We start from the raw sequence: 13,276 nt of genomic DNA on the forward strand, positions 1-13,276 counted from the left end.
TCTTACGCACATATTAACCACAGTTTTTAACAACAAAACAAAACGCTAAGTGAACATTACTAGTTATGTTTCTCATGTTGGTTTTGAACGCTATGCACCCCCACTAACCTGGTTTTAAAACCGTAACATTAATAACTAAACCTAACCCTGTTCTCCTGCAGCGGGGAGTCAGACACAGAGGTACCGTCACCGCAGTGTTCGCTAACGTTAGCTTCTTGTCTCTTCTCAATTCAAATTCAGTGTCCACAATGCTTCTTTCCAATAAACTGTAGCTGTCATATTTCACGGGACCCACGTGAGTGCGGCTTTCACGTAGTGGCTTTCGTGGCTGTTTGTCACTTTGCCTAAGATTGAGTGACAAGTGTACTCGCCCTGTTGTTTATTTTGGTTGCCATGACTTCACGAGTGATGACGTCCTGTCACTGTTCCAGTTGCTCACCCTAAAGGGGAGAGAGAGCGGATGACAGTTTGCTTGAGTTTAGTAGAGCAGACTGCTGCATAGTCGTGCAATTACGACTTTATGAGTTCATAAACAACTGAAGGAGCGGCGGTGCGCGGTGTACATAGCGGAAACCCTGTTGTGCGTCAGCCCTATTTCTGATACCGTGGCGGCAGAGGAAAACAAACAAGCACGCAAATGGAAATTATCGCGGCCGGAAAAATTATCAAGCTATTGATTTATTGACTATCGCAACAGGCCTATTACAAGCTCCCCCCTTGTTTTGCTTCTCCCTGTCTGATCTTCTCAGGTGATCCTGATTTGATCATTAGTGGTTGGCTCCGCCCCCTGTACTTAAGGAAGGCTGGAGGACTCTTTCAGACTGAAGCAGCTGTGCACCAGTGTGGTTATTTTTTTGTGTATTGAGGTCTGAGGGGTATGGCACAAAACCAATATGATATTGTACTATAAATACAGATGTATAAATGGTAATTGATAATGAAATAATTGAAACCGTCTATGAAATGTTACACTCAAGATCTCATCTGAAGAAACTCTCGACCAAGTTTAAAACTTTTACAGCCAACTTATTAAAATGCCAGGTTTTAATCGGGCGTGAGTCCATAAAGTCTAAATGTATTTGAATTGTTTTTTTGTTTTTAAATGTTTTACTACACTTCCTTACATTATACAGGGTTTAAAACCCCTAATAGTCTTTAGAGATATATAAATCTGATGTTTTTATGACTGCTCTGTCATGTCATGTGTTATTTTGCTGTTTTGTAAAGTGCTTTGTAGCGTGTATTTTGAAAGTGCTCTATGAATAAAAAAATTAGCATAATCATTGTGTTACGAATTTGACAGAACGGACCCAAAAGCAAGGTTCAACAACAAAAGGGTTTATTGAGTTAAACGAGGAGAGGAGGTGGACGCCAGGGATAAGAGTGTGGGCATGAGGACTGGGGGCTGGAGAAGGCAATGGAGCTAAGGGAGAACACTTGGAGCTTGTGTCACCAGGGTGGCTGAAACAACAATCAAGCGAAGATGGGGAGTGGATCCGGGGTTTAAGTACAGGTCTTGATTGCAGCTGATGACTGGCAGGTGAGTATGGCAGGAGAGGTGATGATGAGACGAAGAGCAGGTGTGTGTAGTCAACTGGCCGGTGCAGGCAGGGGGAAGATAAAAACAGAGAGGCAGAGCCAACAGAAAAAAACAGCAGGAGACACTAGAAAACAGAATAGAAAACAAAACAGAAACTCATAGCCAGCCGACCCCAACCGTCACACATTGTTATTTCAAGCACTGCAGCTATGATATTTTTGAAGTTAGATATCGCTGTGAGCAGGGTTCAAAACTGCGTGGGGAGACCCATTTGTATTTCAAGTCCAACGCCCTAACTACTCGGCCAGGAAGTTCAAGCGCCTAAGCTGTGCTAAAACAAGGGGCGTTTCTCAAGCTGTGTTCTTCTATGGACTTGTGTTCGTGTGTCCCTGTGAAACGTCATCTTCTGTGGCCAAAGTAATGTCCCAATACACAAGTTTGCATTCAAAACCGTTAAAATTCCCGGCAAGGTTATAATCGTCAACGAAAACGAACAAAATAACGAAAGCTAGGTGGGAAAAAACATTGTCGTTAACTGAAATAAAAATAAAAAGAGGCATTAGAAAAAAAACGATAACTAAACTAAAACTGTAATGTCTGTTTGCCAAACTAACTAAAATAAAATAAAATTATCAAGTAAATGTCCTTAATCTTTGTCAATGTCTTTCATAGAGCAAATAACGTTCTCTTTTCGACCATGACCTTTCCCACAGACATATATAGTTTCCGACTGGGAACCCAGAAATTCCAACATTCCACGTCAAATTGAACACAACATGTCCTCGCCACTCGCCTGGCATCATGGCGGTACTGAAAGTCAAAAGAAAGCGGCATCCTATTTGATTATGACTGTGTCAGATAAAAGCAAGGGCCTGGCAGTGGAAGGTGGTAAAATATGTGGACAATTTATTAAAGGGAAAAACCCCACAAATTGGAAAGTACATTTGAGAAGTGCACACAAGGAGGCTAACCTATCTCACCTTAACAAGGTAAAGGAGAACGCAATACCCCCTTTCCCTGAAACAGAAGCTAACCTCAGTACAGGGCGTGGATGTATGTGTACAGGGCCAGGCAGCATGACGGAGACAACCGTAGGACAGAGAACACTACAGGCGTGCTTTCACCGGTGACCCGATAGTTGCTGGTTAGTAAATGCGCTGGAACACCAAAAGCGGGAGGAAGCGTGGGTTAATGTGTATTGATACTGGGATGTCTACACAACTGTGAGTCAATTGACTTCAAAAGGTTTGCCACTTTACTCAAACCAAAGTTTCAAAACACCTGTTCATGTACTGTATGTCTACTTTAGTCTGTTGGCTATTTAGGTTTTTTCCTGGCACACGTCACTTACACATTTTGCACTTACTGCGGCGTCTTGTGTAGACTGTTTACATATTTATGACCATATGTAGGCTACATTTTATGTTATTGTTATTGATGAATACATTGTGAATACATACATATTTCTAAAATTGTATGATGTTTTTGTTGAGTAATTATTACACAATACTTTTTCTGACCTTTTTGAATCCTCGACAAATAACCCATATTACAAAAAAACTAAACTAAAACAAAGCATTTTCAAAAAATAAACTAAACTAGCAAACCCGCTTTAAAAAACTAATTAAAACTAAACTGAATTTGAAAACAAAAAGTCAAAACTGAATAAAAATAAAAACTATAATAACCTTGATTCCCAGAAATCTCTTTGTTCATCCTGAACAAAGAGTATGGTGACCTGTTCAAGAACACTGATTTCCGATTGGACAGCTGATCCTGAACGGACCAGAGGGCCTCGATCAGCTGACCGGAGGAATAAATATGCTGAGCACCGACGAAACTTTGTCTTTCCAAAGTAGCCTTCGTTACTGAAAGGATGACACGTCGCAGCGCTGCCGAGAAATCCACAGCCTCACCTCGCCGGTCGCGTTTGAGCTGAACAATATCTTCATGGTACTAAAGGGGGGTCCTGGTGAATGAGATTTTCAGTGTCTCACAGAATCTGCAGAGGGTAAATTACCCTGTTTTCCAAGGAAAGGAGGGCCCATGTTTTAACTCACTTTCTGTTCATCGCGGAGAATCCGCCGAACAAAACTAAGTGGACTACACATCCAAAGTAAGAGGCTTAATAGTGTTCTGGGCAGATTAGAACAGGATGTGTTTTATTAATGAGTAAAAGTTATTGCTACTATCTGTGGGCCGCTGTGTCCTAAGTATTGTTGTGAAGAATATCCCTGATCAAGAGATTGTTGAAAGTTGTGTTGAACTGTAACTGATAATTCCCGCCGTTGAGAAGTTTGATTACTAGACAAGTGGAGCCCTAATCCTGCCTTCCGTCAGTCAACTACGGCGCTGTGATATAAAAGACGTTATATCAAAGACCCGTGGAATGGCTGTGGGCGTGATTATCGTTACCGCAGAGTCGGCTGTCGCAGAAAATAACACTCTCTCAAAATCTCAGATTGTGCTGTAGCGTTGAGTTAATTATTTTCAACCCCACAGAGATCAAGATTTTCAAGTGTTTTCTTTCCTTGCTCAAGGGTGTTTTTCTTTCTCGCAAATGTGCTCTCTTTCCCTCCTCTGCACACGAACCTAGCGAACACACACACACACACACATACACAAGCCAACCCCCAGCCAAGTCATGTGTAACAAATAACATACACGCTACGGTGAACAGCTGGTCTCAGCCAGCAACCATAGTCACGCAATAGCATAGCTCAGCTTCACAACTGCGCTCTGTAGTGTGTTCTTTTGCCTGCACGTGTGTTTCACCCTAAGCTAACAGCTAGACCCTAGCCACATGTGGCGCCGCCACAAAGCTGCAGACACGTCAGCTCTAGCAACTATCCTTGCTAGCTGCCTCAATCACTCGCAGCTAAACTAACCGGCTAGCACCTAGCCCAGTGGTTCCCAACCTGGGGTCCGTTCACCCCCAGGGGGGGCGGCAAAGATCACAGGGGGGGCGCAAGTCTTTATCTGGTTTGAGGTTGAGGTAAAAAAAAAATATTTGCACATGCTAAACAAATTATGATAATATACTAGAATATATAATGTACAAAAACTATATATTTTGTTGTATCCTCGTTTTTCTTGCTGCCACGGCATCACTATTTTAACATGGCGGAGAAACGTAACAGTGCTGATAACGGCTCTGTATCAAAAAAGTAAGGCTGTGATGTATCTAACATTAGAATAATGTATCTAACATTAGAATAATGTTAGATACATCAAAGCTGCATGGGGGGAACATACTTAGGCCGGACTGTGCTCCTGCTGAGTCTTTGATATTTTTCTTGCAATGAAGTTGCAAGAGTCAGTGAAAAAAAAAAAAAAAAAAATAGTGATCACAACACTGCAAATTCCTGGAGGGACTGATATGTATGTATATGTATGTTCATGTATAGCCTAGCCTACATAATCTACATACCTACAGCAAATTAATGCAGAAAGTTAAATTTGTCAGAATATAGCATATAAATATCATAAAATAATTTAGTTTAGGCTATGCCTTAGTGCCTAGACCTGCCAACAAATGCCTGTTGTTAGAAGAAAACAAAACATCCCACTTTCTCAGCCCAGTAGATCAGTGGTTCTCAAACTTTTTGACTGAAACTAGACCACGGACCCCCTTTGATTAAATTTTGTCCAAGGTTCCCCATCTGATACGATTTTTGCTTTTAGATGTTTTATTATAGAAAATATATGAATAAATCTATGAAACATTGTGTTAATTATGGATGGAATTATAGTGAAAATAAGTTGTTTCACTTTTTACTGGGGTCGCCTGGAATCCCCTCAAGGACCCCTGGGGGTCCTGGACCCCACTTTGAGAACCATTGCTGCAGACCAGTAATGCTAATGACCTCAATCAAGCCGCTTCCTTCAGGATAAGCTGCCCTGCCAAACTCCTGCTTCTCTCTCTCTGTCTCTCTCAAAATATCTTCCAGTATCCATCTGCTCACTAAATTGAAGGATATAACGATATAATAGCATTAACAGTGACACTATGAAATTAAGTTTTCAGTGACAACATTCTGTGGGGACTGTTAATACTATAGAGATAGCTTGCTATATTAAAGAATAGAGAACTTTGGCTAGCTAACTAGGTTAGTTAGTTCTTGTATTTCACTCATTCAGTCTATCTAGACTATTGTTTACCGTAGCAATTTAACAGTCTAGAATATCTAGCACAATGTAATACTTCATTTTAAAATTCTAGAACTGTACTTAACACTCTAGAACAGCAATTTAACAGTCTAGAATATCTATATATCCAGAATAGCTTATCATTGCTCTTGGGGACTTTAACACTGCAAACATCAGCATAATCTTTGAATGTATCAATCAGCCAGTACATTATACAGTTTATAAAAGGTATAAGACAATGGAAGGTTCAATTTTACAGAACTAAACACAGAGGTGCTGTGGCTTAGTTGGTGAAAGTGCCTGTCTAGTAAACAGGAGATCTTGGGTTCAAATCCCAGAAGCACCTTGTTGTTGCAGAAATTACAACTCTTTGCATTCCATCTGCACATTTACCCTATCCCATGCTACACAGTATGGTACAAGTATGCTACCCTTATAGCAAATGTGAAATGTTGACACAAAGGACTTTTGAGGCTGTTCGTAAACATGTTACAATCTTGAACCACATCGCAAAATTCTAGAACTTCACCCTCACAATGTTATACTACATTTTAAAATTCTAGGACTGTACTTAACACTCTAGAACAGCAATTTAACAGTCTAGAATATCAGGTACATCTTAACTTAACATTCTAGAACTGCAACTTAACATTCTAGAATTGTAACATTACACTCTTGAACCGCATCTTAAAATACTACAACCTAAAATTCTAGAAATGGTATTAACATTCTAGAAGTGCAGTCGCTCTGGAATTATTTTGCAAATTCTCAGAACAGTGCACCTCTTCACGCCCTGATAACTAAGATTATGGAAGGGCTACAAAGACAGAAGAACTCTTTAACCGCATCTTAAAATTCTAGAACGTTAACCTGACATTCTAATACTACAACTTAAAATTGTGTAACTGGTATTAACATTCTAGAAGTGCAATTGCTCTGGAATTATTTTGCAAATTCTCAGAACAGTCCCCCTCTTCCCGGCCGGATTACTCATATTCTGGAAGGGCTACAAAGACAGAAGAACTCTTTAACCGCATCTTAAAATTCTAGAACGTTAACCTGACATTCTAATACTACAACCTAAAATTCTAGAAATGGTATTAATATTCTAGAAGTGCAGTCGCTCTGGAATTATTTTGCAAATTCTCAGAACAGTGCCCCTCTTCACGCCCGGATTACTAAAATTATGGAAGGGCTACAAAGACAGAAGAACTCTTTAGAAAGGACTACCTGTCGGCTACCGAGCTACAGCTACGACAAGACGATGGGTCCCAAGTTAGCGAAGCAACTAAACTCTGTGCAAAATTGGCCCGGCTAGCTCAGTCGGTAGAGCATGAGACTCTTAATCTCAGGGTCGTGGGTTCGAGCCCCACGTTGGGCGAAGATGTTTTTAAAAGAGGGAATTTCTGAGTTCAGGACTGGGTTAGTGAGGTATTACAACACCTGACTGACCAGTTAACTAACATGGAAGGAAATATCCAGAATAGCTTATCATTGCTCTTGGGGACTTTAACACTGCAAACATCAGCATAATCTTTGAATGTATCAATCAGCCAGTACATTATACAGCTTATAAAAGGTGTAAGACAATGGAAGGTTCAATATTACAGAACTAAACACAGAGGTGCTGTGGCTTAGTTGGTGAAAGTGCCTGTCTAGTAAACAGGAGATCCTGGGTTCAAATCCCAGCAGCACCTTGTTGTTGCAGAGATTACAAATCTTTGCATTCCATCTGCACATTTACCCTATCCCATGCTACACAGTATGGTACAAGTATACTACCCTTGTAGCAAATGTGAAATGCTGACACAAAAAAGACTTTTGAGGCTGTTCGTAAACATGTTACAATCTTGAACCACATCGTAAGATTCTAGAACTTCACCCTCACAATGTTATACTACATTTTAAAATTCTAGGACTGTACCTAACACTCTAGAACAGCAATTTAACAGTCTAGAATATCTAGCACATCTTAACTTAACATTCTAGAACTGCAACTTAACATTTTAGAATTGTAACATTACACTCCTGAACCGCATCTTAAAATTCTAGAAAGTTAACCTGACATTCTAATACTACAACCTAAAATTCTAGAAATGGTATTAACATTCTAGACGTGCAGTCGCTCTGGAATTATTTTGCAAATTCTCAGAACAGTGCCCCTCTTCACGCCCGGATTACTAAAATTCTGGAAGGGCTACAAAGACAGAAGAACTCTTAGAAAGGACTACCTGTCGGATACCGAGCTACAGCTACTGACGAGACGATGGGTCCCAAGTTAGCGAAGCAACTAAACTGTACTTAACACTCTAGAACAGCAATTTAACAGTCTAGAATATCTAGCACATCTTAACTTAACATTCTAGAACTGCAACTTAACATTCTAGAATTGTAACATTACACTCTTGAACCGCATCTTAAAATTCTAGAAAGTTAACCTGACATTCTAATACTACAACCTAAAATTCTAGAAATGGTATTAACATTCTAGACGTGCAGTCGCTCTGGAATTATTTTGCAAATTCTCAGAACAGTGCCCCTCTTCATGCCCGGATTACTAAGATTATGGAAGGACTACAAAGACAGAAGAAGTCTTTAACCGCATCTTAAAATTCTATAACGTTAACCTGACATTCTAATACTACAACTTCAAATTGTGTAACTGGTATTAACATTCTAGAAGTGCAATTGCTCTGGAATTATTTTGCAAATTCTCAGAACAGTCCCCCTCTTCCCGGCCGGATTGCTCATATTCTGGAAGGGCTACAAAGACAGAAGAACTCTTTAACCGCATCTTAAAATTCTAGAACGTTAACCTGACATTCTAATACTACAACCTAAAATTCTAGAAATGGTATTAACATTCTAGAAGTGCAGTCGCTCTGGAATTATTTTGCAAATTCTAAGAACAGTGCCCCTCTTCACGCCCGGATTACTAAGATTATGGAAGGGCTACAAAGACAGAAGAACTCTTTAGAAAGGACTACCTGTCGGCTACCGAGCTACAGCTACGACAAGACGATGGGTCCCAAGTTAGCGAAGCAACTAAACTGTGTGCAAAATTGGCCCGGCTAGCTCAGTCGGTAGAGCATGAGACTCTTAATCTCAGGGTCGTGGGTTCGAGCCCCACGTTGGGCGAAGATGTTTTTAAAAGAGGGAATTTCTGAGTTCAGGACTGGGTTAGTGAGGTATTACAACACCTGACTGACCAGTTAACTAACATGGAAGGAAATATCCAGAATAGCTTATCATTGCTCTTGGGGACTTTAACACTGCAAACATCAGCATAATCTTTGAATGTATCAATCAGCCAGTACATTATACAGCTTATAAAAGGTGTAAGACAATGGAAGGTTCAATATTACAGAACTAAACACAGAGGTGCTGTGGCTTAGTTGGTGAAAGTGCCTGTCTAGTAAACAGGAGATCCTGGGTTCAAATCCCAGCAGCACCTTGTTGTTGCAGAGATTACAAATCTTTGCATTCCATCTGCACATTTACCCTATCCCATGCTACACAGTATGGTACAAGTATACTACCCTTGTAGCAAATGTGAAATGCTGACACAAAGGACTTTTGAGGCTGTTCGTAAACATGTTACAATCTTGAACCACATCGTAAGATTCTAGAACTTCACCCTCACAATGTTATACTACATTTTAAAATTCTAGGACTGTACTTAACACTCTAGAACAGCAATTTAACAGTCTAGAATATCTAGCACATCTTAACTTAACATTCTAGAACTGCAACTTAACATTCTAGAATTGTAACATTACACTCTTGAACCGCATCTTAAAATTCTAGAAAGTTAACCTGACATTCTAATACTACAACCTAAAATTCTAGAAATGGTATTAACATTCTAGACGTGCAGTCGCTCTGGAATTATTTTGCAAATTCTCAGAACAGTGCCCCTCTTCACGCCCGGATTACTAAAATTCTGGAAGGGCTACAAAGACAGAAGAACTCTTTAGAAAGGACTACCTGTCGGATACCGAGCTACAGCTACGACGAGACGATGGGTCCCAAGTTAGCGAAGCAACTAAACTGTACTTAACACTCTAGAACAGCAATTTAACAGTCTAGAATATCTAGCACATCTTAAATTAACATTCTAGAATTGTAACATTACACTCTTGAACCGCATCTTAAAATTCTAGAAAGTTAACCTGACATTCTAATACTACAACCTAAAATTCTAGAACTGGTATTAACATTCTAGAAGTGCAATTGCTCTGGAATTATTTTGCAAATTCTCAGAACAGTCCCCTCTTCACGCCCGGATTACTAATTTCTGGAAGGGCTACAAAGACAGAAGAACTCTTTAAAAGGACTATCTTAAAATTCTAGAACGTTAACCTGACATTCTAATACTACAACCTAAAATTCTAGAAATGGTATTAACATTCTAGAACAGCAGTCGCTCTGGAATTATTTTGCAAATTCTCAGAACAGTGCCCCCCTCTTCATGCCCGGATTACTAAAATTCTGGAAGGACTACAAAGACAGAAGAAGAAGTCTTTTACCGCTTTAACCTGACATTCTAATAAAAAATTCTTCTAGAACAGCAAATTAACAGTTAACATCTTAACCTACTATTCTAAATTGTAACATTACAACTCTTTAAATCTTAAAATTCTAGAAAGTTAACCTGACATTCTAATACTACAACCTAAAATTCTAGAAATGGGTATTAACATTCTAGAAGTGCAATTGCTCTGGAATTATTTTGCAAATTCTCAGAACAGTCCCCTCTTCCCGCCGGATTGCTCATATTCTGGAAGGGCTACAAAGACAGAAGAACTCTTTAACCGCATCTTAAAATTCTAGAACGTTAACCTGACATTCTAATACTACAACTTCAAATTGTGTAACTGGTATTAACATTCTAGAAGTGCAATTGCTCTGGAATTATTTTGCAAATTCTAAGAACAGTGCCCCTCTTCACGCCCGGATTACTAAGATTATGGAAGGGCTACAAAGACAGAAGAACTCTTTAGAAAGGACTACCTGTCGGCTACCGAGCTACAGCTACGACAAGACGATGGGTCCCAAGTTAGCGAAGCAACTAAACTGTGTGCAAAATTGGCCCGGCTAGCTCAGTCGGTAGAGCATGAGACTCTTAATCTCAGGGTCGTGGGTTCGAGCCCCACGTTGGGCGAAGATGTTTTTAAAAGAGGGAATTTCTGAGTTCAGGACTGGGTTAGTGAGGTATTACAACACCTGACTGACCAGTTAACTAACATGGAAGGAAATATCCAGAATAGCTTATCATTGCTCTTGGGGACTTTAACACTGCAAACATCAGCATAATCTTTGAATGTATCAATCAGCCAGTACATTATACAGCTTATAAAAGGTGTAAGACAATGGAAGGTTCAATATTACAGAACTAAACACAGAGGTGCTGTGGCTTAGTTGGTGAAAGTGCCTGTCTAGTAAACAGGAGATCCTGGGTTCAAATCCCAGCAGCACCTTGTTGTTGCAGAGATTACAAATCTTTGCATTCCATCTGCACATTTACCCTATCCCATGCTACACAGTATGGTACAAGTATACTACCCTTGTAGCAAATGTGAAATGCTGACACAAAGGACTTTTGAGGCTGTTCGTAAACATGTTACAATCTTGAACCACATCGTAAGATTCTAGAACTTCACCCTCACAATGTTATACTACATTTTAAAATTCTAGGACTGTACTTAACACTCTAGAACAGCAATTTAACAGTCTAGAATATCTAGCACATCTTAACTTAACATTCTAGAACTGCAACTTAACATTCTAGAATTGTAACATTACACTCTTGAACCGCATCTTAAAATTCTAGAAAGTTAACCTGACATTCTAATACTACAACCTAAAATTCTAGAAATGGTATTAACATTCTAGACGTGCAGTCGCTCTGGAATTATTTTGCAAATTCTCAGAACAGTGCCCCTCTTCACGCCCGGATTACTAAAATTCTGGAAGGGCTACAAAGACAGAAGAACTCTTTAGAAAGGACTACCTGTCGGATACCGAGCTACAGCTACGACGAGACGATGGGTCCCAAGTTAGCGAAGCAACTAAACTGTACTTAACACTCTAGAACAGCAATTTAACAGTCTAGAATATCTAGCACATCTTAACTTAACATTCTAGAAATGCAACTTAACATTCTAGAATTGTAACATTACACTCTTGAACCGCATCTTAAAATTCTAGAAAGTTAACCTGACATTCTAATACTACAACCTAAAATTCTAGAAATGGTTAACATTCTAGACATTCTAATTATTTTGCAAATTCTCAGAACAGTCCCCTCTTCAGGAACTAAAATTCTGGAAGGGCTACAAACATTTAACTACTTAAAATTCTAGAACAGTTAACCTGACATTCTAATACTACAACCTAAAATTCTAGAAATGGTATTAACATTCTAGAACAAATTCTCTGGAATTATTTTGCAAATTCTCAGAACAGTGCCCCTCTTCATGCCCGGATTACTAAGATTATGGAAGGACTACAAAGACAGAAGAACTTTTAGAAAGAACCTGTCTTTAACCGCATCTTAAAATTCTAGAACATAACGTTAACCTGACATTCTAAAATTCTACCTGACATTCTAATACTACAACTTCAAATTGTGTAACTGGTATTAACATTCTAGAAGTGCAATTGCTCTGGAATTATTTTGCAAATTCTCAGAACAGTCCCCCTCTTCCCGGCCGGATTGCTCATATTCTGGAAGGGCTACAAAGACAGAAGAACTCTTTAACCGCATCTTAAAATTCTAGAACGTTAACCTGACATTCTAATACTACAACCTAAAATTCTAGAAATGGTATTAACATTCTAGAAGTGCAGTCGCTCTGGAATTATTTTGCAAATTCTAAGAACAGTGCCCCTCTTCACGCCCGGATTACTAAGATTATGGAAGGGCTACAAAGACAGAAGAACTCTTTAGAAAGGACTACCTGTCGGCTACCGAGCTACAGCTACGACAAGACGATGGGTCCCAAGTTAGCGAAGCAACTAAACTGTGTGCAAAATTGGCCCGGCTAGCTCAGTCGGTAGAGCATGAGACTCTTAATCTCAGGGTCGTGGGTTCGAGCCCCACGTTGGGCGCGAAGATGTTTTTAAAAGAGGGAATTTCTGAGTTCAGGACTGGGTTAGTGAGGTATTACAACACCTGACTGACCAGTTAACTAACATGGAAGGAAATATCCAGAATAGCTTATCATTGCTCTTGGGGACTTTAACACTGCAAACATCAGCATAATCTTTGAATGTATCAATCAGCCAGTACATTATACAGCTTATAAAAGGTGTAAGACAATGGAAGGTTCAATATTACAGAACTAAACACAGAGGTGCTGTGGCTTAGTTGGTGAAAGTGCCTGTCTAGTAAACAGGAGATCCTGGGTTCAAATCCCAGCAGCACCTTGTTGTTGCAGAGATTACAAATCTTTGCATTCCATCTGCACATTTACCCTATCCCATGCTACACAGTATGGTACAAGTATACTACCCTTGTAGCAAATGTGAAATGCTGACACAAAGGACTTTTGAGGCTGTTCGTAAACATGTTACAATCTTGAA

At 39.6% G+C, this 13,276-nt stretch overlaps 8 non-coding genes across 8 annotated transcripts; all 8 read left to right on the top strand.

Annotated features, from left to right (window-relative positions):
- Positions 1-6,997: 6,997 nt before the first annotated feature.
- trnak-cuu (transfer RNA lysine (anticodon CUU)) lies at positions 6,998-7,070 on the top strand. Its single transcript has one exon. It is a non-coding gene; the product is annotated as a tRNA-Lys (tRNA).
- A 242-nt stretch (positions 7,071-7,312) lies between these two features.
- trnat-agu (transfer RNA threonine (anticodon AGU)) lies at positions 7,313-7,386 on the top strand. The gene has a single exon. It is a non-coding gene; the product is annotated as a tRNA-Thr (tRNA).
- A 1,368-nt stretch (positions 7,387-8,754) lies between these two features.
- Positions 8,755-8,827, top strand: trnak-cuu (transfer RNA lysine (anticodon CUU)). The gene has a single exon. It is a non-coding gene; the product is annotated as a tRNA-Lys (tRNA).
- Positions 8,828-9,069: 242 nt separating this feature from the next.
- Positions 9,070-9,143, top strand: trnat-agu (transfer RNA threonine (anticodon AGU)). Its single transcript has one exon. It is a non-coding gene; the product is annotated as a tRNA-Thr (tRNA).
- Positions 9,144-10,780: 1,637 nt separating this feature from the next.
- Positions 10,781-10,853, top strand: trnak-cuu (transfer RNA lysine (anticodon CUU)). Its single transcript has one exon. It is a non-coding gene; the product is annotated as a tRNA-Lys (tRNA).
- A 242-nt stretch (positions 10,854-11,095) lies between these two features.
- trnat-agu (transfer RNA threonine (anticodon AGU)) lies at positions 11,096-11,169 on the top strand. The gene has a single exon. It is a non-coding gene; the product is annotated as a tRNA-Thr (tRNA).
- Positions 11,170-12,729: 1,560 nt separating this feature from the next.
- On the top strand, positions 12,730-12,802 carry trnak-cuu (transfer RNA lysine (anticodon CUU)). Its single transcript has one exon. It is a non-coding gene; the product is annotated as a tRNA-Lys (tRNA).
- A 244-nt stretch (positions 12,803-13,046) lies between these two features.
- Positions 13,047-13,120, top strand: trnat-agu (transfer RNA threonine (anticodon AGU)). The gene has a single exon. It is a non-coding gene; the product is annotated as a tRNA-Thr (tRNA).
- The last annotated feature ends 156 nt before the right edge of the window (positions 13,121-13,276 follow it).

The sequence above is a fragment of the Perca flavescens genome, chromosome 24, assembly GCF_004354835.1.
Source record: "Perca flavescens isolate YP-PL-M2 chromosome 24, PFLA_1.0, whole genome shotgun sequence".
NCBI lineage: Eukaryota > Metazoa > Chordata > Actinopteri > Perciformes > Percidae > Perca > Perca flavescens.